Source organism: Protopterus annectens, chromosome 11.part0, assembly GCF_019279795.1.
Source record: "Protopterus annectens isolate FY-2018-M chromosome 11.part0, PAN1.0, whole genome shotgun sequence".
Taxonomy (NCBI): domain Eukaryota; kingdom Metazoa; phylum Chordata; order Ceratodontiformes; family Protopteridae; genus Protopterus; species Protopterus annectens.
This window is the reverse complement of record NC_056745.1, coordinates 863,403,410-863,430,721: the sequence shown is the minus strand read 5'-3', so window position 1 is coordinate 863,430,721 and position 27,312 is coordinate 863,403,410. Positions and strand designations below refer to the sequence as shown.

The following is a 27,312-nucleotide window of genomic DNA, read 5'->3' as shown; positions in this document are numbered from 1 at the left end:
ACAAAGGCATGTACCTTGGCAAAGAATAAACATGTGAACATTTTTACTGACAGCCAGTACGCTTTTTCTACTGTACATGTTTTTGCGCAACAGTGGAAAAATAGAGGAATGATAACATCTACTGGTAAACCAATTAATCATGTGCAATTTATTTTAGATTTGTTAGACTCTATTCAGTTACCTCAGAAAGTAGCTATTTGCAAATGCGTAGCTCACACCAAACAACAGGATAGGATTTCAAAAGGTAATGCGAGAGCTGATACAGCTGCAAAGCAAGCAGCTTCAGCTTCAGAAGTATTTCTTTTGAGTGATGAATTACAACCACCTGAGATTTTAGATTTAGAAATGTTAAAAACAATGCAGACACTTACCACAAATGTAGAAAAAAAAATGGATAAAACGAGGAGCAATTCTTGAGAAAGGGCTGTACATCTCCAAAGAAAGAAAACCAGTTTTACCATCTAACTTGTTTAGATATGCAGCTTTGTTGAGTGCCATGTCTCAACAGGGGCGATGGTACAGTTAGTGAATCGAGTGTTTACAACGTATGGATTTACAAACTACACAAAAAAATTTTGTGCAGCATGCCATGTTTGTAACAAGCATCATGCACAGGGGGCACTGAAGCCTAAGCAAGGGAGTTTCCCTACACCACCGTATCCATTCCATACTATCTGTATGGATTTTATAGAGCTAAACAAATGTGAAAATAAAAAGTACTGTCTTGTCATTACAGATATGTTTTCCAAATGGGTGGAAGCCTTTCCGACTAAAAATCCAGATGCAGCTACTGTTGCAAAAGTCCTCATTAAAGAAATTATTCCTAGATTTGACATACCGGAAAAGATCTATAGTGATAATGGCACACACTTTGTAAATCAAACCATACAACAATTGAGCCGTTATTTCGGGATTTCTCTGAAAAACGATTGTGCATACCACCCCCAATCTGCAGGATTAGTAGAGAGGCATAATGGAGTTCTGAATAATAAGCTTAGGAAATTGATTAGTGAGACACAAAAGAACTGGGTGCACTGTCTGCCTCTGGCACTGTTGAGTATGAGAACTGCTCCAAATGTAAAAGGGTTAACTCCTTTTGAAATACTGTTTGGGAGGGCATATTATACACCTCAGTGGAAACCTCTCATGCCTGCAGACCAGGAGGCTGATAGTTCACTTGCAGAGTATATGAGGCGATTTTTGAATAACAAACTTCTGCAGTTAAATTCTGTTTCAGATAAAGAACAAGCCAGACCATCGGAAGCAGCAGTAGTCCCAGGCACATGGGTCTGGGTGAAGGTCGTGAAGAAAAGGAATTGGAGTTCTCCAAAGTGGGAAGGACCGTACCAAGTGCTACTGTCAACGCCCACTGCAGTCAAGATCACAGAGCGAGCGTCCTGGATTCATCTGACACACTGTAAATTGGTTAAGAACTCTGAACTGGACAAAAACCTTGTTACTGTTGTACAACGAGAACAAAATGACCAGTTATAGAGTAAACAGAGATGCAGAACAACCTCAGAAAAATTGCATGATCATCCTGTTAGCTATACTGATAACAATGATCTTTTTGCTGTGGCCTTTCCTTTTTCCAGCCACACGAGTTGATCTGAACAAACGTGATGCATTACTCATAGACTGGCATCCAAACTTTAACACTTACCAAGCAATTAAATATGTGTATGCTGAGACTTTTAATGTTTCAAACTGCTGGATTTGCACAGCTATACCAACAGTATACGGGGGATTATTAATGACTGCTGTCCCCCTAGGGGTCAATGACACCTGGGAAAACTTGATTTTTGATACTACACCTGTGAAATCACAAGACAAAATAGCATTGTACCTACCTGTTACACAAAAAGGAATTGTATGTTTTTATAAAAATGATACTATTCAGGTGGGTTGGAGCAATTGCAATGTGACTGTTTCTTATAAATGTTATATTAAGGCTAATAAGGCAGAAACTATCTGTGATGCAAACTATGACTCATATCTTGAGAGAATGAAAAAGACTGCTAGTGAAATACAGCATAATCCTGTTCTTTTGAAGCAACTTTCTATTTTTGACAAGAAAATGTTTCATGCAGGGCGAGCATATATCAATACTAAAGTAGAGAATTGTTATTTTGTTTGTGGGAAAAAGGCATACAAATGGCTACCTGAGAATTGGTCCGGCAGTTGTTTTTTGGGTTACCTTAGTTCTAGCCATATGACACACTGCAGCTTTGCCTCAGGGGAAAATTCGAAACATCAGAGAGGTCAGCAGTAAACCTAGAAGTCCAATCAAGAGACCCGAGAATCCAGTGGGACGAATAAAAGCAGGGTGGAGAAACCATACCTCCGTGAAGAACAAAGATAAACTGACACATATGGACTTGAGTGACACTATTATATCATGGGCAGGCATAGCCCCTGCATATGGCGCAGTGAAATCGATTTGGGAGCTGAGAAAACTATCCAAACTTCTTGAAGTTATGAGCAATGCAACTTTTTCTGCTCTCGAATTAGTGACTGATGAATTAAATGCTATGAGAACCTTGGTGCTTCAAAACCGCATGGCTCTTGACTTCACCCTAGCGGTGAGAGGTGGTACGTGCACTTTAATCAAAGAAGAATGCTGTTTGTATATTCCTGACAACCAGCATGAGATAAACGACCATCTTGAGGTAATCCAGCAGGTGTCGACCATGACTAAACCAGGCCCAAGCCCTCTGACGGACTTTTTCCAGAATTTGTTTGGGGGGTGGGGTTCCATCCTAATGAACATCCTGATTGCCATTTGTGTGGGATTACTCCTACTAGGAGCATGCATTTGTTGTGGTATTCCCTGCATGAAAAAGTTAATCAAAGATTTTATAGACATATCAGTTTCTGAGACTTTGTATCAAAGTACTGAAATTGAAGAGTTGTTGAAAACTGAAATGCTTTCATACGTCTAAACTAAATGACTCTCTTAACTGCAAATCCAAAATGGAAGAGGTTAGGCGAAGAAGCAAACTGTTTAAGCTTTTGAAAATAGAATAAAAAGTATTAACAGGGGGGAAATGTCAGAAAAATATTCATTTTTATATATGTCTAATGCTTATTAGAAGCTAAAAGGGTTAACACATTTTCATTCTATTTTATGTACAGCTTAATTCTGTATGAAATTATAAGATGATTTTTCAAACCACAGTATGCTTTCTGAAACTGCAAGATGCACCCTGACCTAGCATTTGCTAGCACAACAAAATTCATGTTTATGCCTTTTGGAAATGTACTGAGAAGCAGGTGATTATCTGCTAGGTCAGGAAAATGTATGAATAGTGTATGAATAGAACAATACTGTTTTCTTTAATATGATTGAATATGAACAAGCAGCTCTGTTCTTGTTATGAGAACATGCACAGCTGCGGAAAAGAAGAGATACATGAAACAAAAGACTGCTTGAAGAATCTGTACTTGCTTTGTGCTCGAATTAGCTATAGTACCTTGAATGGTAACATAACATAGTGGGAAGCTGTATCTAACCGGTGGTCACCAAGGCCACGTTGTTTTTCTTAGGAAGTTTTTCATAAAATTGATAGTGCAAGCAGAAAATCATAAACAAACAGCTGCTATGAAATGATTATGTTAAAACTTGTGATCTGTTACGTTAGCTTGGTAGGCAATGTCTTGTTAGAATGTGTATAAAGATGAATTTACTTCCTGAGTTTAGACAAACTCTGTATTAGCACATTTTTGTCCCCTTGCTGCAAGATTAAAGTGCCTTAACCTGAACCTACCGTGTATTGATCATTTTTAAAGTTTATTTTTCCTATGACATTAGCCAACCAGTAGTCCTTCCTAGCTTGGTCATTCTTTTCAATCTCCCACTTCTTCCTGCACTCCTTCTTTCTTTTGATTACTTCCTGCACTTTGCATTCCACCACCAGCTTTCCTTATGTACCTTATTTCCATACCTGGCTCGGCCACATATCTTTTCTGTAGTCCTAACACGTGCTGTTTTTAGGCGCTGCCACTCTTCTTCAACTCCACCTATTTCCTCCTCTTCTTGGGGTGCTAGAGCCCTGAGTAATCCCTTGAACTGCTGTACTTTCTCTCCAGTCAACTTCCAGATCTTCAGTCTGGTCTCTGTTGACCTTACAGCCTTTTCTGACCACTGTTTGCAGCTGATTGTGGCAACTACTGGTTTATGCTGTGAACCGACTGTTTCACTGGGGATGACTTTGCAATCATGGATTCTACCCCAGTGCCTTTTCCTTACTAGGAGGAAGTCTACCTGAGTTGCATGTTGGCTACTCTTGTATGTGATCTTGTGACTGTCTCTCTTTCTGAGCCATGTGTTGGCTACTATCAAGCCATTTGCCAGACAGAAGTCTAGAATGGCTTCTCCTTCTTTATTCCTATTGCTCCACCCATGTGGACCCAGGCAGTCCTCATATCCTGTTCTGTCTGTCCCGATATGTGCATTTAAGTCACCCATTAACACCTATTCATGTTGTCCTGCTTTATCTAGTAGGTCCTGCAACTGCTGCTGAATGCACTCTTTTCCTCACTATCACAACCCTGCTGTGGGGCATAGGCTGAGATTATGAATACTGTCCTATCATTACACTGGAGTCTGATTGCCATGAGTCTGTCATTAATTCTGATGATATCCCTCACTGACTTCTGAAGCCTCTGTCTCACCACAATTCCTACACCATTTCTAGCCTGTCCACCACCTGAGTAGTAGAGTCTGGATCCCAAGCCAAGTGGCTTTGTTGCACTGCCCTTCCATCTCGTCTCTTGGATACATAGGATGCCCAGCCTCCTCTGTATCATCATGTCATCCACTTCTAAGCTGCGTCCTGTCAGTGAACCTACATTAAACGTAGCAATTCTTAGTTCATGTTTGGCAGGTTGGTTGGTTTTATTTCCAGCTTTCACTCAACAGAGCTAGCCCAGGTAACCCAGGCTGGGCAACTAGACACCGGCCAGCCAGTAGCCTATTGACCCAGGGCTGCTGGGCTTTTATGGCGGGTACACACTGGCCAATAGGGGCACATATACCCCTCCCACTGTTAGCATGGGTCCCTGGTGTGGGTCAGAGAGTAGGCCGGGTCCTCAACCCACTTATCACCGGTAACTACCCATGCCCATTTTTTGGCAACAGTCAACATGACCGAATCACCTAGAGCCATATTTTACACCGTCGAGTGGCTAGCCCTGCCACAGCGCGCAGTTTGTGATCCATGTTCTCCTATCTTGAGGATACTGCGCACCACAATAGATGCCTAAAGCGGTTGGTCTTTTTTTACAACTCTTCCCCCCATTGGGCACCATGTACAGTCTGTGCTGCTGCCCACAGCTCCATTCATTGGTGAGTTTGAGATGGAAATACTCAGCATGTTTTTCAAACATGGGAGAAACCCCATGGAGACACACAGAGAACATGCAAACTCCAAACAGGCATTAGTCAGAGGTCAGGATCGAACCTTGTACCTTGTGCATTGGAGACGAAGACCTTAACCACTAAGCCATCTGGTCTTGAAATGTCTATGACAAATGGGGAAGAACAGCCAAGTAATGGGACACTGGAATGGCTGCGTGGGTGGGGGGGTGGGTCTGCGTGCATGGAGAGGGTGGGGCTATGTGGGCAGAGGTGGTGGGGCTGTGTGGGCAGGGGGGGTGGGGCTGTGTGGGCGGGGCTTTAGGTTTGCACCCCCCTGCAAAAAATCCTGCGGGCTCCCTTGGCCCTAACTACTACTGGAACTGTCTGTTATCCTTCTTCCACATTACCCTCATTTCCACCTGCAAATCCTGGTATTTTATGACTTTGTGTCTCTCACTACTTTTGTCACTGGTTGTAGCAATTTCAATAATCAATGCTACTTTTGCCTTCTTTTCATGGATTAATATATCTGGTTTTCTCTCATCTATTTTTTTGAACTTTTGGTGTTGGGTGATCCCATATGATATAAACTTCATCATTTTCTATGATGCTTTGTGACTCATGTTTCCAATGTTTTACAGCCATTTCAATGCCATAATGTTTGCACATTCCCCAGAGCAAAAGTCATGCCACATTATTATGCCTTTCAGTATACAATCCTTCTGTCATTAGTATATCGTAACCAGCTACAAGATGTGTGAATGTTTCCAGTTCTGTTTTATAAAACCTATGTTTGTCCGTTTCTCCCACATGTTCAATGGACTTTGTAAACCAAACTGTACGTAGTCCATTATCTTAGGCTGCCAATATTAACCTTTCATCTTTTGTTTTAAATTCACCTCTCCTTAATCATTCCTGCATTTCATCCTTATCAACATAAGGTTGTTCCAAGCGTTTGCTATACTTGTAACTGTACTTATACATTTTCAACATTTCTTGCCTTCTCATCCAATCCTTCACCTTATAATCTTTCTTTTGCTTTTTTGGCACATTCAGTTGCTGCCTGGTTTTCATCTACTTCTGGTCTGATTTCCATTCCCACTTGACACCAATATACTCCTGCTAAACTAAACAGGGAAGTCATCTTAGACGTTTTCTCCTCATGTTTAAAAACTTTCATTACATTTAGATCTTGTGAAGTCAATAGATATGTGTGCAGTCCCACGATTACACATCTATACATGTAATCAATTTTGTGGAAGCCCAATCCTCCTTCAGAACGTGGGATACATAATCTTGGTATGCACTGATGTTTATAAATCATTTGATGAGTATGAAGCATCCTTCTTTTCCTGTCTAACCTGTCCAACACATTTTGGGGCCAATCAATCACTCCAAAGCTGAAAGTTGAGACAGGAAGAGCAAATCCATTTATAGCTTGGACTTTATTCCTAGATCTCAATGATGGTTTTAATATTAATTTAAGCCTTCTAAAATATTCCTTACTGAGTTTTATTCGCATTTGTTCATGTTTTACTGTTGATCCTTCAGTTTCCAAATACATATCCACTCCCTCTTGCTAAGGTTTTCTTATTACATTCCTGCCCCAAACTGATGTTTTTTTGGTGCTGAAGCTTTCCTGCTTTAAAGGTTGATTTTGCACATTTATCAAAACCAAATGACATTCTTATTTCATCTGAAAAAGTTTTAACCACTTGCAGTTGTGCTTTCAGTTCCTCATCTGATGAGCTATACATTTTTAAATCATCCACAGAAAGAAGATGACATTTCTTTACACTTTGTTGTTTTCTAGGAGGCAAACTATAGCCATGGCCTAATGTGTTAAGTAGACAGCTTAATGGGTTAAGGGCAAGACAGAATATCAGTGGTGACAGGGAGTCACCCTGAAATATCCCCCTTTGCATTTTTATCCCTGGAATAATTTGTCCTTTATCATGGCTTAATTGCAAAGTGGTCTGCCACTGTTTCATGGCTGTTGTAATGTAAGTGATCAGTGTACATTTTTAAGCAGCCTTTTATCCATGAATGTGGGACACTGTCAAATGCTTTTTTGTACTTAATCCATGCCATACTTAGATTCTTGCCCTTTTTACAGTTCTCTATTATTACTTTATTTAACAAATGATCCTTTGTTCCATATCACTTTAGTTTACTACCCTTTTATTATATTGCCATGACTGAGTTTTCTTGTAAGTGACTATAAACTCTGTCAGCATCAATTCCGGTGTATAGTTTATACGTTGTCGGCAGGCAAGTTATCGGTCTCTAATTTCTGGGATAACTTGCAGGTTCACTCAAGTAGTAGCACTGATTTTTCCTGTTGTTAACCAGGCAGGTGTCTGTTTGAGGTTTGCATATAAATAGTTCTTACTCATGGCGAAATCTTCATACAAAGATGTTAATACTTTTAGCCAGAAGTTAGTTACTGCACCTGGGCCTGAGGTTTTCCAGTTGGAGGCTTTTCTTAACTTTATTTCAATCTCTCTGGCTATTAGTTCATCCCATTTCATCCTGTACATTTCAACTTCTTATTCACTCTTTTACTTCTTCTATCCATTTATCATCTTTGTTATGTTCCACAGGATCTACAAAGATATTTCTCCAAAATACATCTATTCCTTCTTTTTTGGGTGGTCTTTTAATTCCTTTTGCCTTTTTTCCCCAATTCTCTTTAGAACTTTTTGGGGTCATCAATAAATTGCTTATTTTTGTACTTTTTTTTATATTTACCTGCATATCTTCTAAGTTTTTCTACCTGTGCTGAGATCTTTAGTTTATTTGCAACAGTGCATAATAGATCCTGATCCGTTCTGATACTGTACGTTACTTTTATCACATCTATCTTTCTGAGTATTTTTGTTGATCTGTTCCCTCTTCTATGCTCTTCTAACAGTAACACTTCTTGTCTTAATTGCTTTACAGTTTTCTCTATTTGATACTTCCATGACATCATTTGATTTATCCCATCTTTTTCGTTACTACCCTGTGTTCTTGTGGTAGAATTGTATCTGTTATTAATTTAGTTGCACAGTAATATATCATGTTTACTTCTGTTATATTGCATGGATCTCTATGGACAGTCCTAATTACTGTATTCATTTGTTTTATCAAACTTCTAACTTATGGGGTTTTATTGACCTTCTGCAGTCTATTTCTTTAATTGATCTTAATATGTCTATCTATCTCTATTAAATCAAGCAACTTTTCTCTTAGCTCATTTTCTTATAAACTGAGGGCACATTTTTTGTTCTGCATTTCCTGCTTCCATTCTATAGGAAGTTCTATAGCATCTTCCTGTGGCACATTCTCTTCAGCTGGGAGAGTTTCTCAATGATACCTGAGTGGGGGGTTGCATCAAAAAACTTGGCTAAGTTGAGATAGGCGGTATGTACTGTCTTGTCTTCATCCAGGGCTTTGGCAACATTCTCAAAGAAGCCCATCAGGTATAATAAACATGACCTGCCCTTAATTAAGCCATTTTGGGTCAGTTCGAGAGTTTTAAAGTCACCTATGCCTTTGTTAGCAAGGTCCATGATGATTCATTCCATGGCCTTGCAAATAAGGCTGGGTAGGCTTATGGGTCTATAGTTCACAGGGCTGTGCAAGGGGATAACAGTTACTGTTTTCTTCTCTGCTGGAACAAAGCCAGTGCTTAGGCTGTGGTTAAACAGAGTGCCAAGTAGTTTCGCAAGATGCTGTTTTAGGCTATTTAGAAAGCCGTCTGGAATGTTATCTGGTCCCATTGAGGCTGTATTTTTGGCCTTGGAGAGTGCAATTATGACCTGCTCTTTGTCGATTCTAGGTAGAGGACTGGTGATTGGCATGTTTTGGAGTATGACTGGTGGGGATAGGGGGGTGATGTTTGCTCCAAATCTGTCAGCTAACATGTTGGCAATTTTCTCAGGTTCAGTATGAGTGGTACCATCCACTATTAGTTCAGTACAAAGCTGGGCCTTCTCTTTTAGATTTTGGACATAGCTAAAGAATGCCTTATGATTATCCTTAGCTAGGGATGCTAATTTAGCATCTTAATTAGCTTTAGAGGACTTTACGAGATATCTGATTTGCTTGTTCAAGCTGTGAAGAGTGTTCTTCCTCTGCTGAGTCAGTTCCCTCTTGTTCTTAGAAATCACTTTCTTCCTCTTGCTATATAACCTATTTATAATTGAGGTCCACTCGGGTGGCTTGTTTTTTCGTGAAGACCTGGTTTTGATCCATTCAGGTACAGTCTAGTTATACAGCTGTATAAGTGGTTATACAAGGTATTTATGTACACCTCAGCATAGACATCTTTGTTTGATGTATTAGCAGGGGGTTCAAAACTATTTATACCATCACTTAGTAGGCTGTAGTTTGCTTTGGAGACATTTTCATTATTTTAGCTCCTGTTGGGGTGGGGTCATGTCCAATCTTTACTTCAAACAAAACCGATTTATGATCAAACCTTACCAGGGAGGACAACACACAGGGGGTAGTGCAGTGACCTCCCCCATGTTGGTGAGTACTAAGTCTAGGACATTCGAGTCCCTTGTGGGGGTACAGAATATCTGTTCCAGAGCATATGTATTGACAAAGTACAAGAACCTCATGGTGTGCATATTTGTGCTGATGTATTTCTCCCAGTCAATGGAAGGATAGTTGAAATCACCCATGACCAAGGTGTTTGGCTGTATAGCAAGTGACTGTAGTAAGTCCAGGTAGGCAGTGTGTTTCTCTTGGTTCATGGTAAGGGACCTGCAGCTAACAATGATGTGGAAGGTGGGTTTACCAACAGTTAACTGGACTTGGAGTAGCTCAAGAGACTTGTACTGTTTAACCAGTCTTGAGGTGTATTTGTCCTTAATGAAGATGGACACACCTCCACCTTTGGTTCTTTCATGCTTATTTTGAGGTCTGAATGCATGGAAGACATTTTAGCATTACATGGCTGGAGTACTCTCTGCGGCCTTGAGCCATGTCTCAGTAACTCCACAGACATCAGCATCTTCCAAGGTGAGGAGTGCCTTCAGAGAGTGTAGTTTCCTGTTTAGAATTCTAGCATTAAGCAGCATGACCATGAATTTGTCTCAAGTGGATTTTTTAATGTCAGAAATTTTGTTGTTATGATGTTGCCTAAAAAAGGCACTATGGGGAGTCAAATACCTTTGACAGCAACCGAAAGCCAAAAGGCGACAGGTGAAGATCATCCCTAGCAAAGCAGTGTGGTCTGTCGACCGTGTCTTTCTAGGCTGAAATACCGGATCCCCCTAGAATGACACCAGAAACTAAGCCAATTGTTGAAGTCAATTATTTTTTGTTTATATTGAGGCATCATCCTAGGTGAAGGTAGAATGCTGCTTAGGGTTAGGAACATACCTGTCTGGGACACATAATCAGAGAATTCAGTCATATATCTCTTCACATAGTCCACAGAGGTATGTCTCAAGTCATTCACCCCAACATGGACTATGACTGAGTCATACTGGTACTGACTTGAGTGTGTGCATGATTTGATGGATCCTGGCACCTGACAGGCAGCTAACCATGACCTTGTCCTTGTCCAGCCTGGTGAGGGGTACATCTGTGTGTCTCTCTATGGAGTTGCTTATGACCAGGACATTTGGTTTTGTGGTGTTTTGCCTTTGGGGTTTATTGGTTGAGACACTGGTGTGTGCATTATCATGTGTAGTGGATTCTATTGGATCTGCAGGGTGTGCAATAGGTTTGCGCTTGGGAAGTCTCTGATCTTTTGGTAGGCTTCTAGCGAGTACCTCCACGTATGCAGATTTATGTGTTGTGTGCAAGAGGTGAAGTATGTGTGCTGACAAACTGTTTGATGTCTGGCTTGTTTTTATGTGTGATAATCGATTCCAAATTCATAGTGTGTATACATCTCTCATATATTGTATTTGTTTCTTTAAGGAGTAAGTGGTTGTCAGTAAACATGAGGCAACTACTACACTGCCTCATGAAACCCATGTCAATCATGCTGGCTGGAGAAATGGTGGGAAACTGACTGTCCACTGTGGCAGGATTGTACCTTATTTACTACTAGATTACTAGTAGGGAGTGGGCTAATTAGACCAGTGTTGCTCGAAGATTAACCAAGGGGTCTATTTTGAAGTAGGCTGAGGTTAAAAAATTGCAACAACGCTTCTCAGTTCACGCCTGATTTGCATGCAGTGCAGCAGGATAGTTTGGGAGGGTTCACAAGCAGATATCTAGGGAAAATTGTCTTTCTAGGCATTTGTGTCTACACGCAACAATGCTAAACCCTGTTGCAAGGTGTGCAGCTAAGAGCAAACGCGAGGTTTAAATACAGGTGAAGTTAAACAGTTTTAAGACAAAGTCACCAATAGGAAGCCCAAAGCTGAGCCTTTTTACAGCAGTCCCCAACTCAGATGGGTCCTGTGCTATATACATCTGCCACAAGAGTGCATGAGGGCCCTTTTAATTTAAGATGGCTGGTTTTAGTGCCCAAATGATACTAAACAGTCTAGATTCAGTAAGTCTGAATCTAGCCTATGTTATATAAGGCGGAGGTATTACAAAATTCCAAGTGCAGAATTCACAGTCACAACAGCATAAAATGGCAGAAATGAAGTAGCAATTTAGTTAAATACAGTTCACAAAGTGCAATTGAGGCATAAGATATACTTATTTTTCAGTTGAATCCAGTGGATGCTTTGGATTTCTGTTCAGATGCAATCAAGATCTCTGGCTAAAGTCGCCAAATTCTGAGCAATGTGTATGCATGTGTGTGTGTGTGTGTGTGTGTGTGTGTGTGTGTGTGTGTGTGTGTGTGTGTGTGTGTGTGTGTGTGTGTGTGTGTGTGTGTGTGTGTGTGTGTGTGTGTGTGTGTGTGTGTGTGTGTGTGTGTGTGTGTGTGTGTGTACAGTACAACAGTATTAGGCTTGGGGTTACAGTTATAATTAGTGTTACAGTTATGTTTAGATAGAGTTAGGGCTAAACGGAAGGATAAGGTTAGGCTCAGTTATATAGTGGGCGGCGCATTGGTGCAGTGGTTAATGCTGTCACCTCACAGCAAGAGGTTCTCCGGTTTGATTCTCTGCTGGGGTGCCTTCTGTGCGGAGTTTGCATGTTCTCCCTGAGTTCACATCAGTTTCCTCCCACATTCTAAAGACATGCTTCTGGAGCATTTCTCCCCAGGCCTCTGCTGAAAACAGGATCTGAGGAACCTAGTCGGACTTTCCCGGTCAACAAATGTTAAATAAATAAATACATATATAAGTAAGGTAGTGCCCAGGGACTCCACTGAATGTAGAGCAATACATTGAATATTTGTGCTTACACTCACCTTCAAAAGAAACTATTAAAATGGAATACAGTCCTAATATTACTTATTTGAAATAGGCTTATTTAGACACACAAAGAAACATCTTATTATGCATGGCATTGTATAGCATAAACAACAACTGCTTATCCATCTACATCGCTGTAATTTGCCAGGGTCCCTGTTATTTATCCATGCTCCATAAGTAAAACCAGGAATTCCCACGAATGACCAGTGGATTGGTCTCCAGCAAGAAGTTACATAGGGTACTTTAGGAACACATAGCTCTCAACTTATGAGGATTAAATCTCAAGAGAATCAGGAGAAATCCAAAAATAATTATGGACAATCACTTCCCTACAAAGCATGCTCTTTCGTACAAATAAAACAGCCATGTATATCTTTTTTTTCCAAAAGAACATGGTACATTACCTTTCCACTGTCATCAGCCTGAGCATCCCACTTACCAAACTGCTGATTTTGATCTGGAAACAAGCGTTGCTCTAAGGATATCTTCAATGAGTTCTTTCACTAGTATGTGATTTTGGATAGCTGCAAAACAAAATATATTTTCAGCTACTATTGCACCATTCTGAAAAGCAGAAGCAAGTAATAGGGATATAAAGATTAAAGCTACTAATGCATAAGGAATTGCACAGTCACACAAGTATCCCCACCACCTAATCAACAAAATAGTGCAACGTTTCTAAAATATGGAATACTTAAAGGACACAGCCAAAACAACCTGCTTCTTCAGCCTGATGCTTGTGTTCTGGTGGAATGAAAGCTTATTTGCTGGTGTACTTTTGTAAATTTCACAAGTCATGGCTAAAACATTTCACAAAGTTCGGATGGCTTACCTTGTCAACAAAATAACATATATACAAATATGCATACAAGTCTACATAGCACTAATTAAGCTTAAAATTATTCTGCCTATTTTGTGAAACACTATTTTACTGTAAACTGTTTTACTGTACTTCAACTCAACTTAGTATATATTTACTGTCCTTCAATAGAGCCTTGGATAATATGCAATGTAGGATACATTATCTTATATGGTCTTCCAATGACATTGAGTCTGCTTAAGTACCTGCTACTCAAATCTTTGTCTCTTCAGTCAGGAAAGTATGTAAAAAGTAACATCAAGTTATTATTTTTGTCTGAAATGTGTTCAATAAGTGGATGTCTGATCATGCAAATCATCACACATTTAATGAATAGTTTGCAGATATGGGAAAAGTTGCCACACCCTCAGGGAGTATATCATTTCACCACTGTTTTTTTTTATCTCATTTTCATCAAGCTCAGGTAAATGAATCCTGTTTTATCACATATAAGGCATATGCTATATTTTACGTCAGAAACATGGCAGTAAAGAAGTATTGCCTTATACTCATGGTTGAGCAGGCACAGAATTACACGTGGGTTTCCTCGGGGTGCTCTGGTTTCCTTCCACGTTTCAAAGACATGCATCTAGAGCATTTCTCCCTGGGCCTCCGCTGAAAATTGTCTTCGTTCCAAGTCAGACTTTCCCAGTAAACAAACGTTAAATGAAATAAAATAAAATGAATACATACATAAAATAAAATAAAATTAATTAATTAATTAATTAATTAATTAATTAATTAATTAAGAGTTATGTCAGAGTTGAGGTTGCAAAGCTGGGTTCATCTTAACAATTTTTTTGGTGAGAATGACTACTATGGCATTGGTTGTTATATATATTACAACAATTTAGGTGCAGGGAAAGATCAACAGCTTCCTATATAGTGTCTTAGGTGTAAAGCTGAACAAATGAGAGATGTCGGGGAGGAATTAACATTTGCTCATTCAGGCTAAGTCATGTTATGAGAGGGACTGGAATCAGATTGGGAGGAATACTCTTGGAAATGTGTCTTCCACAGGCAATCAATTTCTCTGCAGAAGTTTGCATACAGAAAGTTCATCAGACTCCAAGGTCTCTCTGTAATTCTCACCAGGCAGAAACAGCAATACATTTCATGATGCTGGATTACAGGGAATGGCAGGGTAAACAGAATATTTAATTTGCTGGGGTATTAAGTGTACTTGTTGCAAGACTATGTATAACTCTTCAAAAAATAAAAAAAATCCTTTTCAGAGTTACTGCAGCTGTGCCGCTATAAAGACATTCTACCTTCTCTGGTAATCAAATGGTAGTGAAGTACTAAAACAAAAGCAGGACATTTGGCACACAGGAATTTACACTCAAATTTCTCCAGTAACATTTGTTCACCTCCCCCCTCCCTGGTATCTAATGACACAATACCAATAGACACATCTGCTCCTAACCCTGCTCCCATACCTTTCAACTCTCCAAAACTGTGTAGGTGCATATTTTTGTCTTACATTTCTGGTCTGTTTTTCATAAAATTCTTGGACCTCCTGCAAATTTTTGAACATTGAAGTCATTGATTATTAAAGACATTTGACATTCAGATTTTATATCTTTCAGAAAATGCATGATAGTGCAAAATCTGCTATTCCGGCAAACGTCTATGTGTACAAGAGCAGTATTTTAAATCTGTCCCCAGTTTTAAGCCTTTGTAGCCCCATTATTTTTTACCTTGTCCTTGATTCTTGCACTATGAGGTTGAGAAGTATGCTTGCTCTGGTTGCTTTTAATAAAAGAACTAGCAGGACCATTGACTAGGGAAGGTTATCGGCTGTTTGAACGTCTTCGGGCCTTGAACCACCTACTACCACCATTCAGCCAGACAAATTGTATCCAATCCTCCTAACTGATGAAAGACATCAGCAGCTCTCACTATGTTAAAAATTATTATTGCCAAACATTCTGAAAATCCTTCTTAGATTATAGACAAAATAATCTGTCATTATGATCTGTTCTGTAGCAGATGGATTTAGTGGACACTCATGCTCATATACTCTTTCCCAAAGTTCATTTGGCTGGCTGTGATCCAAATATTTTTTAGTATCTTTTCATGTTGAAAGTGAAACTGCTCCTTCTGTGCTATGGTCTCTGTCTGAAATAAAGTTGTTTGCTTTGCAGTTCTGTCAGGGTGATGGGTCCATTGTTTCTGGAGTTCTGTTGTCATGCATAGGACAGGGCTATTTAGAGTTCTTTACATTTATAATGTGGACGTATTACAGCAGTACCTATCAGCTATTGTCCAAAGCTAACAGTTATAACCAGGGTGATGCCCAGTGAGATTAATGCTGATTCAGTCTGAAGGCACTTATGCCACAAGAGACAAGATTGTTCCATCTAAGGAGTTAAGACTTGACCTCCCCCCCCCCACCACACACACAATGGCTTCACTCAAGGATGTTACATTATTTTTAAAGTAAATAAACTGCAGGAGAGTAAAACAAGGCTGTAAACCAGTTGTAGCATAAAATCAGCTCGGCAGCAAATAGTCCACAAATTTTTACAAAAAGATGGACAATTGTGGTAAAATCCAAGAATAAATCGATTTATTGAGAAAATAGGCAAGCGCTTTCACCCAAAAAGGGCTTTATCAAGCCATTTACAAAACAAACAAAAAAACGCACTTTTTAAATGCCTGAAAGTCCACATCACAATGACATCACTTCCCTTTGCAAATCTTAAAGGCATATAACAAAAAATAAAAGTACATATCTTAAATCATCAAGGAATAAGCTCATAAACAAAGTATTTTATACAAAATAATCATATTATACACTAAAAAATATATTCCTCATATAAAGAACAAACTCAATGGTAAAATCTAGAGATAAAGGTTAAAAAACTGTGCAAGTAAATATACATTTGAATGTATATATCATACATAGAAAGTATATATCATACATAAAAATGTGTGTTTGTGTCTAACAATATCACATGTTCCAATGCTGTACTATGCACAACACTAGGATTTGATCTTCAACCTTCTATTCTTTAATAAAGGTTTAATGGGGATCTTATCATTCAAGCCAGGTTTACGGTCCACCCTCAACCTGATAATCCAATCTAACTCACATGTCTGTATAATTTGTAATATCCCCTCCTCTAGGGCTCGGGGCATTGATCTGTAGTACCTGAAACCTAAAACTATGTATATCTGATGTCTCCATCACATGCTTGGAGAGTGCATTATTGATGGTCCTAATGCGTATGTTGTAGACATGCTCTCTAATCCTCTCGCTAAGATGTCTGTCAGTCTTACCGACATAAAACGCCATACAAAATGTGCATTTCGCTAAATAAACTAAATGTTCTGACTGGCAATCAGCTTTTACCCTAGGCAAAAAGCAGTGACGTGTTACAGGATGTACAAATCGGGGTTCACTGTCTATATATTCACAGAAATTACATCTGTGGCATGGTTTCATACCCCAACTGGAAGCCTCATCTGTATGGTTGATATAAGTTTTAGGATAACATAGTATTCTATGCAAATTTTTCCTACTCTTATAAGTAAACTTGGGCCTATCCCCTACTACCTCCTATAAATCTTGGTCAACTGTGAGTACCCCCCAATTTTTAATAAAGATATCTCTAATATCACATAGATCCTGTGTGAAAGTCAATATAGGATTGACCTCAGATCTACATGAACCTTCCTGTGAGGAAACACCAACTGCTGTTTCTCCCATCATCTGAAGTATTTGTACAGCTTCTTGAGCTGTCAGAGAAATAGGGTGCAGCACTTGTAGTCCTAAGTGAATTGGTACATTCAACACCTGCATGCACTTCTTCTGCTTTGTATGATCTATTCAATAATCTATCTGTTAAACTCAATAACTCCTCCTCAAACCCCTCATGAGTGGGATTTAACCTTGAGGCATGCATGGCCTGTCCTCTGATGACATTCTGAAACACAAAGCTAGGATGCATGCTGTGTCTATGTAAAAGTGAATTCCTGTAACAGGATTTTCTATAGCCTCCCGTATTTAAGGAACCATTACCCAACCTCTCAATATAAACATCTAAAAACTAAACCCGAGTTTCAGATTGCTCCATTGTGAACCTTAAATAGGGTGTCAAAGAATTAATCTGTTTAAAAAAAACTTGACAGTTCAAAGTCCAGTACCTGTCCACAGGAAAAAATTTCATCCACAAAACGGGTGTAAAACATTACATGTTGTTTGAACCAGCTATAGGTAACAGTTTATTCTGTTCCCAATCTGCCATCATGAGATTGGCGTAGCTATTGCCACATGATGTGCCCATAGCCATGCCATCCGTTTGGAGATACGCTGTCTTATCAAAAAGAAAGATGTTATTTTCTAGGACAACCTCTAAATAAGCACAAATCAAGTCAATTTTACTCCTAGTATAAGAGGTCTTAATCATCAGACATCTATGTATACACCCAACTCCCTCCTCATTGGGTATTACAGTGAACAAAGACTGGACATCGAAAGTCACCAATCTAATGTTCAGATCACTGTTGATGTCACTAGTTTTGTCATACAACATCAGCAGGAAATTCTTTGTGTCCTTCAAGATGTGTGGATATTCCTCCACTACTGGTCTGAGGCAGTATTCTAAGTACAGTGAAAGGGGTTCTGTCACCCAACCCCTTCCTGCTACAATAGGTCTCATATAAAATACCTTGTTTATGAGCTTATTCCTTGATGATTTAAGATATGTACCTTTATTTTTTGTTATATGCCTTTAAGATTTGCAAAGGGAAGTGATGTCATTGTCATGTGGACTTCCAGGCATTTAAAAAGTGAGCCTTTTTTGTTTGTTTTGTATATGGCTTGATAAAGCCCTTTTTGGGTGAAAGTGCTTGCCTATTTTCTCAATAAATCAATTTACTCTTGGAATTTACCACAATTGTCCATCTTTTTGTCAGAATTTGTGGACTATTTGCTGCCGTGCTGATTTTATGCTACAACTGGTTTACAGCCTTGTTTTACTCTCTTGTGGTTTATTTACTTGGATTATTTTGCTGTTCTGCACGGAGAGTATTTACTTCCTGGTAACTTTGTTTTTGCTTTTATATTTTATTTATATTCTTGGTTATCAGGGAGACATGGCTGAATCCAATGCATTCGTTGTTGAATTGCCATATAATATGGAGCACCAACCTGAAGCCAGAGATTACCTGAAGAGGTTCCTGGACTGTGTTTCGGGAGAGAACAACCCGTTGGTGATGTATACCGTGGATGAGAACAACGCTGACAATATAACAGCACAACAACAGCTCGTTGGGCTAGCTGAAATTTTGAGAGACTGGAAGTGGATTTTTTTGAAGCTGAAAAAGTTACAGACTTAACGTCAACACTTCGAAGTCTGTGAGAAGAGGAAGATTGTTCCAAGGGGACTACGAGTTTTGAAAATGCCTCCAACTGGGAATTTGTACCCAGAGCTGCTGATTAGATGGCAGCAGCTAAACATCGAGGTGAGTCTCCATTATATGGAACTTCTTAATGACTTTTTTCTACCAGAGGAAGTAGTGTTACGTGATAAAATTAGAAAACAGCAACACTTTACATTTGCCACGTATCCAGAGACAATTGCTAACACTATGATGGACAAAATGTTAGATAGTGTGTTTTTCTTTAAGAAAAAGTTAATTGAACAAAAATGAAATAAGATACAGAGAGATACTTTGGACTTCAAAAATGGACATGACTTCACTTGGCCTCGAGTAGATAATAGATCTGACACACCAGGTAGAAGTCTTAATAATACTATGGATAATGCAAATAATGTTTTAGATTCGCATAGTGTACACAATGATTTGAATGTGAATGTTATTAATAATGAGAATGTTCATAATGCCACTACATGTCCCAATGCTGATTTCATCACAGGTCATAATACTATGAATGATTGCAATATGGCTAGGAATGAGTCCCCCACCGTTCCTGTTATTTCACCAGGGCCAAGGAACGATTCTAGTTCAATAGATGGTAACTCCACTACTAGTAATAATTTGAATGATGCTGTAACCCAAGGACAGGGTAATGCAATGGCCAATTGTCAGGGAGATACTTTCCAAATGGTAATAATCTAACAGGTACCAGACTTGATATACATGATACACATAATACAGGTAGTATTGATATTCAACAACCCTCTGTTAGGAGAAAGGAGTTTAGTCGAGGGCCGGGAACCAGTGGTTAAACTAACCAGACCCCTTTCCCCATCAGCGATACCTACAAGAGAGGGAGATCCAGGTCAATGAGCCGAGGACGCCAGAAACGCAAGGTCTCAGGGGGCGAACAGCAGGGCCCGACCCTCAAGAAAATGTGGCAACATCTAACGCTACATTAGTTTGGAATATCTCTAGTAGAATTTTAACAGTAGAAGAGGTTGAGGTTTTAAACAAAGGTTTATCCTTTATACCCTCCAGCAAAAGTAATCTAACAGACACGGTGAAAGACCTCAGACTATTCTGCCGTAATGTTCAATTGAAATTGGATGTTGGGAGCCAACATGTCTATGATCAAGTCAGTTTTAGGAAGCCTAGTACATATGTACCTGTATTACATCCATCTTTGGAGGTTTTGCTAAACTAGCACAGGAGGACCTACATAAGTTAGATACCAATAATGGACAACGGAAATGGTTTGGGAATCTATCCCCCAGTCTGAGGATAGCATTGAATAGGATAAAGAATGATAAAACTATTGTGATTAGACCTGCAGACAAGGGGGGTCCAGTGGTAGTGATGGACAAACATATGTGAGAGATGCAACCATATAGCCAAACTGGAGGCCGAGCTCTCACCTCAGAACTGGTGTAACCAGTCAGGAGGAGAAGGTAACCTCACACAACACTAATCCAGTCTCACATAGTCCTACCACAACAGCAAACCAAACACATAAACACACAAAAACATACTCGGAGGCTCTAAATAAAAATCTACCTAAGCAGCAGAGACCTCCAAAACAGACATCCAAGCAAACGCTACCCCACAGCAAAACATGTGCAACACATAGCTCACAAAGTCAGTGTGCCAAACAGTCACAGCCCTTAAGGCTGAATAACACACCTGATACACTTGTAATAGGTGATTCTATAGTCAGACACACTGACGTCCCGCTCACCAGGCTGAACAAGGAGAAGGTCACAGTGAGCTGCCTGTCGGGAGCTAGGATCCACCACATAACGCAAGCACTCAGGTCACTCCAAAGCAAGTACAAATATGACTCTGTCATAGTACATGCTGGTGTGAATGACCTGAGACGTACCTCCCTCGACTACATGAAAAGAGACATAGAGGAGCTCTCCGATCATATAGCCCAGGCCAGTATGACCCTGACCTTGAGCAGCATCTTACCTCACCTAGAATGATGCTGCAGTATAAAGACAAAATGATCAATTTTAACAATTGGCTAAAATTTTGGTGTCATTCAAAGGGGATCCAGTGCCTGTCAGTCTGGGATGACATGCTCGACAAGCCACGTTGCTTTGCTAGGGACGGCTTGCACCTGTCTCCCCTGGGCTTACAGATACTGGCAAAGGCTCTTGCCACCCCCATAGTGCCTTTTTTAGGCAAGGCTCAAAAGACAAACCCACCTCCATAGAAAACACAAAGAACAAGAAACTAAGGGTAATGCTGCTAAATGCCAGAAGTCTAAACCTCAAAATGCATGCACTCAAAGCTCTCCTCAGTATGGAGAACATTGATATCTGCGCAGTGACAGAAACCTGGTTCAAGGCTCCAGAGAGCACCCCAGCACTACCAGGTTATACCTCATATCATGCTTTTCGGCCCCAAAACTCGGACCGAACCACAAAAGGAGGGGGAGTATCCATATTTATCAAGGATACCCACACCTCCAGGTTAGTGGTGTTGCACGAAGCATCAGAAACCATCCATGTGCAACTAACAGTGGGCAAAACTGCCTTTCAGTTTATAGCATGCTACAGACCACCGTCTCAAAATCAGGAATCCCACTCGGCTTTCCTTTAAACATTGGAGAACATGAAGATCTCTCCAAACACCATTATATTGGGTGACTTCAACTACCCAAACATAGACTGGGAGCATTACTCAAGCCCCAACACCCTAGCCCAAAGGTTCCTAGAATTTATAAACTCAAATGCCATGGAACAACTAGTCACAACTCCCACAAGAAGGGAAAACATACTTGACCTGATCATCACCAACATGGGGACCCTATGCTCCACACCAGAAGTATACTCCTCATTGGTAAGATCAGACCATAAATTAATTTCACTGGATATCCAAAACCCGACTCCACCCCCAGCCCAGAAAACCACAGTGAAAAACTTCTCAAAAGCGAACTTCACACTTCTCAAAACCGAGGTGGAATCCTTCAAGGCCCCCGGGCCAGTGGAAACTATGGCCCAAACCACAGAATCCTATATAAACGCATTCTATGGATACCTCCAGGAATGCATGGATCATGCTATCCCAAGCAAAACCAAGACCCAATCGTCCAAAGGCAGGCGTCCAGTCTGGTGGACCCCAGCCATAAATAAGTTGTACAACAGAAGGAGGAAGCTACTACATGATAGAGCAAAATCCCTTAAAGGAAAGGCATCTCTGATCAGTACTAGCAAAAAATTACGATCCCTCATAAAATCCTTCAAGGCCAGCTCCGAGAGAAAAATTGCACAGGACACTAAAGACAATCACAAGGCTTTCTTTAGCCATGTTAGGAACCTGGGATGCAACTCCCAGATATGCTCAGAGTTGATTCTAAACGACAAAAAATACACTGAACCCACAGACATTGCCAACATCCTGGCAGACAGGTTCAGTGCAAACTTCTCCCCCCGCCTTCCCCCCCAAAAGAGCAAATATCTATCCCAGCAGAGTGCAGCCTCCCTAACAACTCAGATGCTCAGGTGAAAGCCGCCCTCTCCAAAGCAAAAAACACTGCTGCAATGGGACCAGACGGTGTCCCGGGATGCATCCTACATGGACTCCAAGAAGAACTAAACCCTCACATAAAACTGCTGTACAATCTCAGCCTCACTACAGGATATGTACCCAAAGAATGGCATACAGCAACAGTGGTCCCACTCCACAAAGGTGGTGCCTCAACGGACACTGGTAACTATCACCCCATAAGCCTAACTAGCCTTATCTGCAAGGCCATGGAGAGGATCATCATGGAACTCATAAACAAAGACATTGGGGACCTACAGACACTAGATCCTACCCAATTCGGCTTTGTCAAGGGCAGATCCTGCCTCTTGAACCTGGTCGACTTTATTGAAACAGTCACCAAGGCCATAGATGAAGGGAAGGTAGTCCACACAGCCTATCTGGACCTCACAAAGGCACCCCACTCAGGCATCATAGATAAGCTATCCAGCTTAAATATAAACCCCTATGTCACAAGATGGGTTGCTAACTGGCTCAATGACAGAACCCACAGAGTCAGAATTGCCGGAGCCATGTCAGATTCAAAACCAGTTACAAGTGGTGTCCCACAAGGCTCTGTCCTGGGACCTCTTTTGTTCGGCATATACTTCTCCGAGGTACAGGCCAACACGGGAGGACTATGGCTGACCAAGTTCGCAGATGACTGCAAACTGCGCGCCATAATTGACTCTCCAGCTGACACGAACATCTTCCAGAACGGTCTCACAGAGACGGATAACTGGTGCCAGAGCCATGGCCTAAAACTAAATGCCAAAAAGTGTATAGTCATACCCTTTGGCAAAAACAAAGTGCCCACAAATTACCACATAGGTGGTAACCCATTAAGTACGGAAGAAGTAATTAGGGACCTGGGGACCCAAGTTGATAGCAATCTCTCCTTTGACAACCACATTGCCAAAGTGGTTAGAAAGGCCTTCTACATAGCCCACCTTATCACGAAAGGATTCACATCTAGATAAAGTGAGGTAATAGTGCCCCTTTATTCATCCCTCATCAGGCCCATCATAGAATACAATGCCCCTTTTGGGATGCACCTTACCCGACACTTGCAGCAACTAGAAAGACCCCAAAAGTACCTCACAAAGAGGATCAAGGGACTCAAACAGATCCCATATGCTGCCCGGTTAAAAAAACTCCAGCTCTACTCAGTTGCATACCACCTACTTCGAGGCGATCTATGCCTGACATACAAAGCTATGTCCAACCCAGAATTAATGGACATGCTCCACCTCAGAAAATCTAAATCCCTTAGAACCACGCGCTTGAGGGACTTGAACCTCAGCACAGAAATAAATAGAACATGCTGGAGGGACAGATTCATAACCCAGAGGCTCCCTTCACTCTGGAATAGAATCCCAGTCCATGTTAGGCAGAGCACCTCACTGACTCTCTTCAAGAGGAATCTTGATGAGTGGATGGGAGATCGTAGGTTTACCCCGGGGATTACTTCTGTATCACTACTAGACAAAGGCACAGTAAACTAACCTTAAAAAGGGCACAGCAAACTCAAATCAAAGGGTGGTGAAAGCCAAACACACTCGGGCTAGGCTTATAAATGCCCCAGGGCAGATAGCCTAGTATGAACCTATGAACCTATGAACAAAGTGAGATATGACAATAGTATGAACTTGATGCTACAGGATGACAGATTTTATTCTGTAATTCCTACTAGTGAAATAGAAAGGAGAATCACTCGTATTTCATGCATGTTGGAAGATTTATTTAAAAGCACAATCATTACTTTAGACGTATCAATTTTTTCAGGTAGACCATCCCTTGATACCTATAGTACAGGGACTACCGAAGATCCATAAACATGCCATAGACCCCCCATGACACCTATTCTAGCAGGAAGGGGTTGGGTGACAGAACCCCTTTCACTGTACTTAGAATACTGCCTCAGACCAGTAGTGGAGGAATATCCACACATCTTGAAGGACACAAAGCATTTCCTGCTGATGTTGTATGACAAAACTAGTGACATCAACAGTGATTTGAACATTAGATTGGTGACTTTGGATGTCCAGTCTTTGTTCACTGTAATATCCAATGAGGAGGGAGTTGGGTGTATACATAGATGTCTGATGAATAAGACCTCTTATATCAGGAGTAAAATTGACTTGATTTGTGCTTACTTAGAGGTTGTCATAGAAAATAACATCTTTCTTTTTGATAAGACAGCGTATCTCCAAATGGATGGTGTGGCTATGGGCGCATCATGTGCCAATAATAGCTAGGCCAACCTCGTGATGGCGGATTGAGAACAGAATCAACTGTTTCCTATAGCTGGTTTCCAACAACATGTAAAGTTTTACACCGGTTTTGTGGATGACATTTTTTTTCCTGTGGACAGGTACTGTCTTTGAACTGTCAAGTTTTTTTTGAACAGATTAATTCTTTGACACCCTATTTAAGGTTCACAATGGAGCAATCTGAAACTCGGGTTTAATTTTTAGATGTTTATATTGAGAGGTTGGGTAATGGTTCCTTAAATACGGGAGTCTATAGAAAGTCATGTTACAGGAATTCACTTTTACATAGACATAGCATGCATCCTAGCGTTGTGTTTCAGAATGTCATCAGCGGCCAGGCCATGCGTGCCTCAAGGTTAAATCCCACTCATGAGGGGTTTGAAGAGGAGTTATTGAGTTTAACAGATAGTTTATTGAATAGACCATACAAAGCAGAAGAAGGGCATGCAGGTGTTGAATGTATCAATTCACTTAGGACTACAACTGGCTGCTCCCTATTTCTCGGAGAGCTCAAGAAGCTGTACAAATACTTCAGATGATGGGAGAGAAGCAGCAGTTGGTGTTACCTCACAGGAAGGTTCATGTAGATCCGAGGTCAACCCTATATTGACTTTCACAGAGGATATACGTGATATTAGAAATATCTTTATTAAAAATTGGGGGGTACTCACAGTTGACCAAGATTTAAAGGAGGTAGTAGGGGATAGGCCCAAGTTTACTTATAAGAATAGGAGTAATTTGCATAGAATACTATGTTATCCTAAATCTTATATCAGCCATACAGATGAGGCCTCCAGTTGGGGTATGAAACCATGCCACAGATGTAATTTCTGTGAATATATAGACAGTGAATCCTGATTTGTACATCCTGCGACACGTCAATGCTTTTTGCCTAAGGTAAAAGCTGATTGCTAGTCAGAACATTTAGTTTACTTAGCAAAATGCACATCTTGTATGGCGTTTTATGTCGGTAAGACTGACAGACTTCTTAGCGAGAGGATTAGAGAGCATGTCTACAACATATGCATTAGGACCATAAATAATGCACTCTCCAAGCATGTGATGGAGACATCAGATATACATAGTTTTAGGTTTCAGTACTACAGATCAATGCCCCGAGTCATAGAAGAGGGGATATTACAAATTATACAGAGACATGTGAGTTAGATTGGATTATCAGGTTGAGGGTGGACCATAAACTTGGCCTGAACGATAACACCCCCATTAAACCTTTATTAAAGAATAGAAGGTTGAAGACCAAATCTTAGTGTTGTGCATAGTACAGCATTGGAACATGTGATATTGTTAGATACAAACACACATTTTTTATGTATGATATATACTTTCTATGTATGATATATACATTCAAATCTATATTTACTTGCACAGTTTTTTAACATATATCTCTAGATTTTACCATTGAGTTTGTTCTTTATATGAGGAATATATTTTTTAGTGCATAATATGATTATTTTGTATAAAATACCTTGTTTATGAGCTTATTCCTTGATGATTTAAGATATGACTTTTATTTTTTGTTATATGCCTTTAAGATTTGCAAAGGGAAGTGATGTCATTGTGATGTGGACTTTCAGGCATTTAAAAAGTGCGCCTTTTTGTTTGTTTTGTATATGGCTTGATAAACCTCTTTTTAGGTGAAAGCGCTTGCCTATTTTCTCAATAAATTGGTTTACTCTTGGATTTTACCACAATTGTCCATTTTTTTTGTTAGAATTTGTGGACTATTTGCTGCTGAGCTGATTTTATGCTACAACTGGTTTACAGCCTTGTTTTACTCTCCTGTGGTTTATTTATTTGGATTATTTTGCTTTTCTGCATGAAGAGTATTTACTTCCTGGTAACTTTGTTTTTGCTTTTATACATTATTTTTAAAATTGTAGACTTGAAAACTTTATTCAGATTGTTTATTCCAACAAAGAGAGTCTCTTTTTCCTTCTCACCACAAGCCTAGTACATTTAATCCTCCTTTGTCACATGCTATTGAGACACTTGAAAACACCTAAGAAAAAGTGATTGGGGATTGTTAGCTTTATCCAATAACAAAAATATTTCAAGTTTAATTTACATAACAATTTGAATTTATTCATTATGAAGGCAGGCAAGGGTAGTGGCCTCAATATTATATATTTTTTTATTTTACATTCGATTACCGGGGTAGAACACTGATAAAAACTGACTATTTGCAGGTACTACCCTGTTACTGAATAATGTTAAATATAAGGAAAGAATAACACTTTTGTAATACCAGCCATCATATAAGTTGCTGAATGAAGTAGAGATGTTATACGCTTGTGTGAATACTGATAATGTTTATTTCCTCTTTACAGCATATGAAGATTTTGTCTAGAGCTGGTGATTTTATATAAATATCCCATCCACATACTCATTTTTCAGTCGGCACTCCCATACAATGTATAGTTATGGTCAGTGTGTTGTTCTGCTCAGTTATAGCAGCAAGTGGTTGAAATATTGAGCCCCTTCCATTACTTTTAAAATACTAGATACATAATATATCCAGGGATATCTGTTCTTTCATTCAAGATACCAATGAGTACTTTT

At 39.9% G+C, this 27,312-nt stretch overlaps 1 protein-coding gene across 5 annotated transcripts in view; it reads right to left on the bottom strand.

The window, feature by feature from the left end:
- Positions 1-27,312, bottom strand: part of SLC16A7 (solute carrier family 16 member 7) — a 1,124,843-nt gene that overhangs the window by 671,110 nt on the left and 426,421 nt on the right. For 4 of the 5 annotated variants that reach the window (XM_044088276.1, XM_044088278.1, XM_044088275.1 and 1 more), the window contains one exon: positions 13,121-13,205. The gene's annotated coding sequence lies outside the window, so the exon portion shown is untranslated. Of the gene's footprint in view, positions 1-13,085; positions 13,206-27,312 lie in introns of all 5 variants that reach the window. The other variant, XM_044088279.1, reaches the window with a different exon arrangement.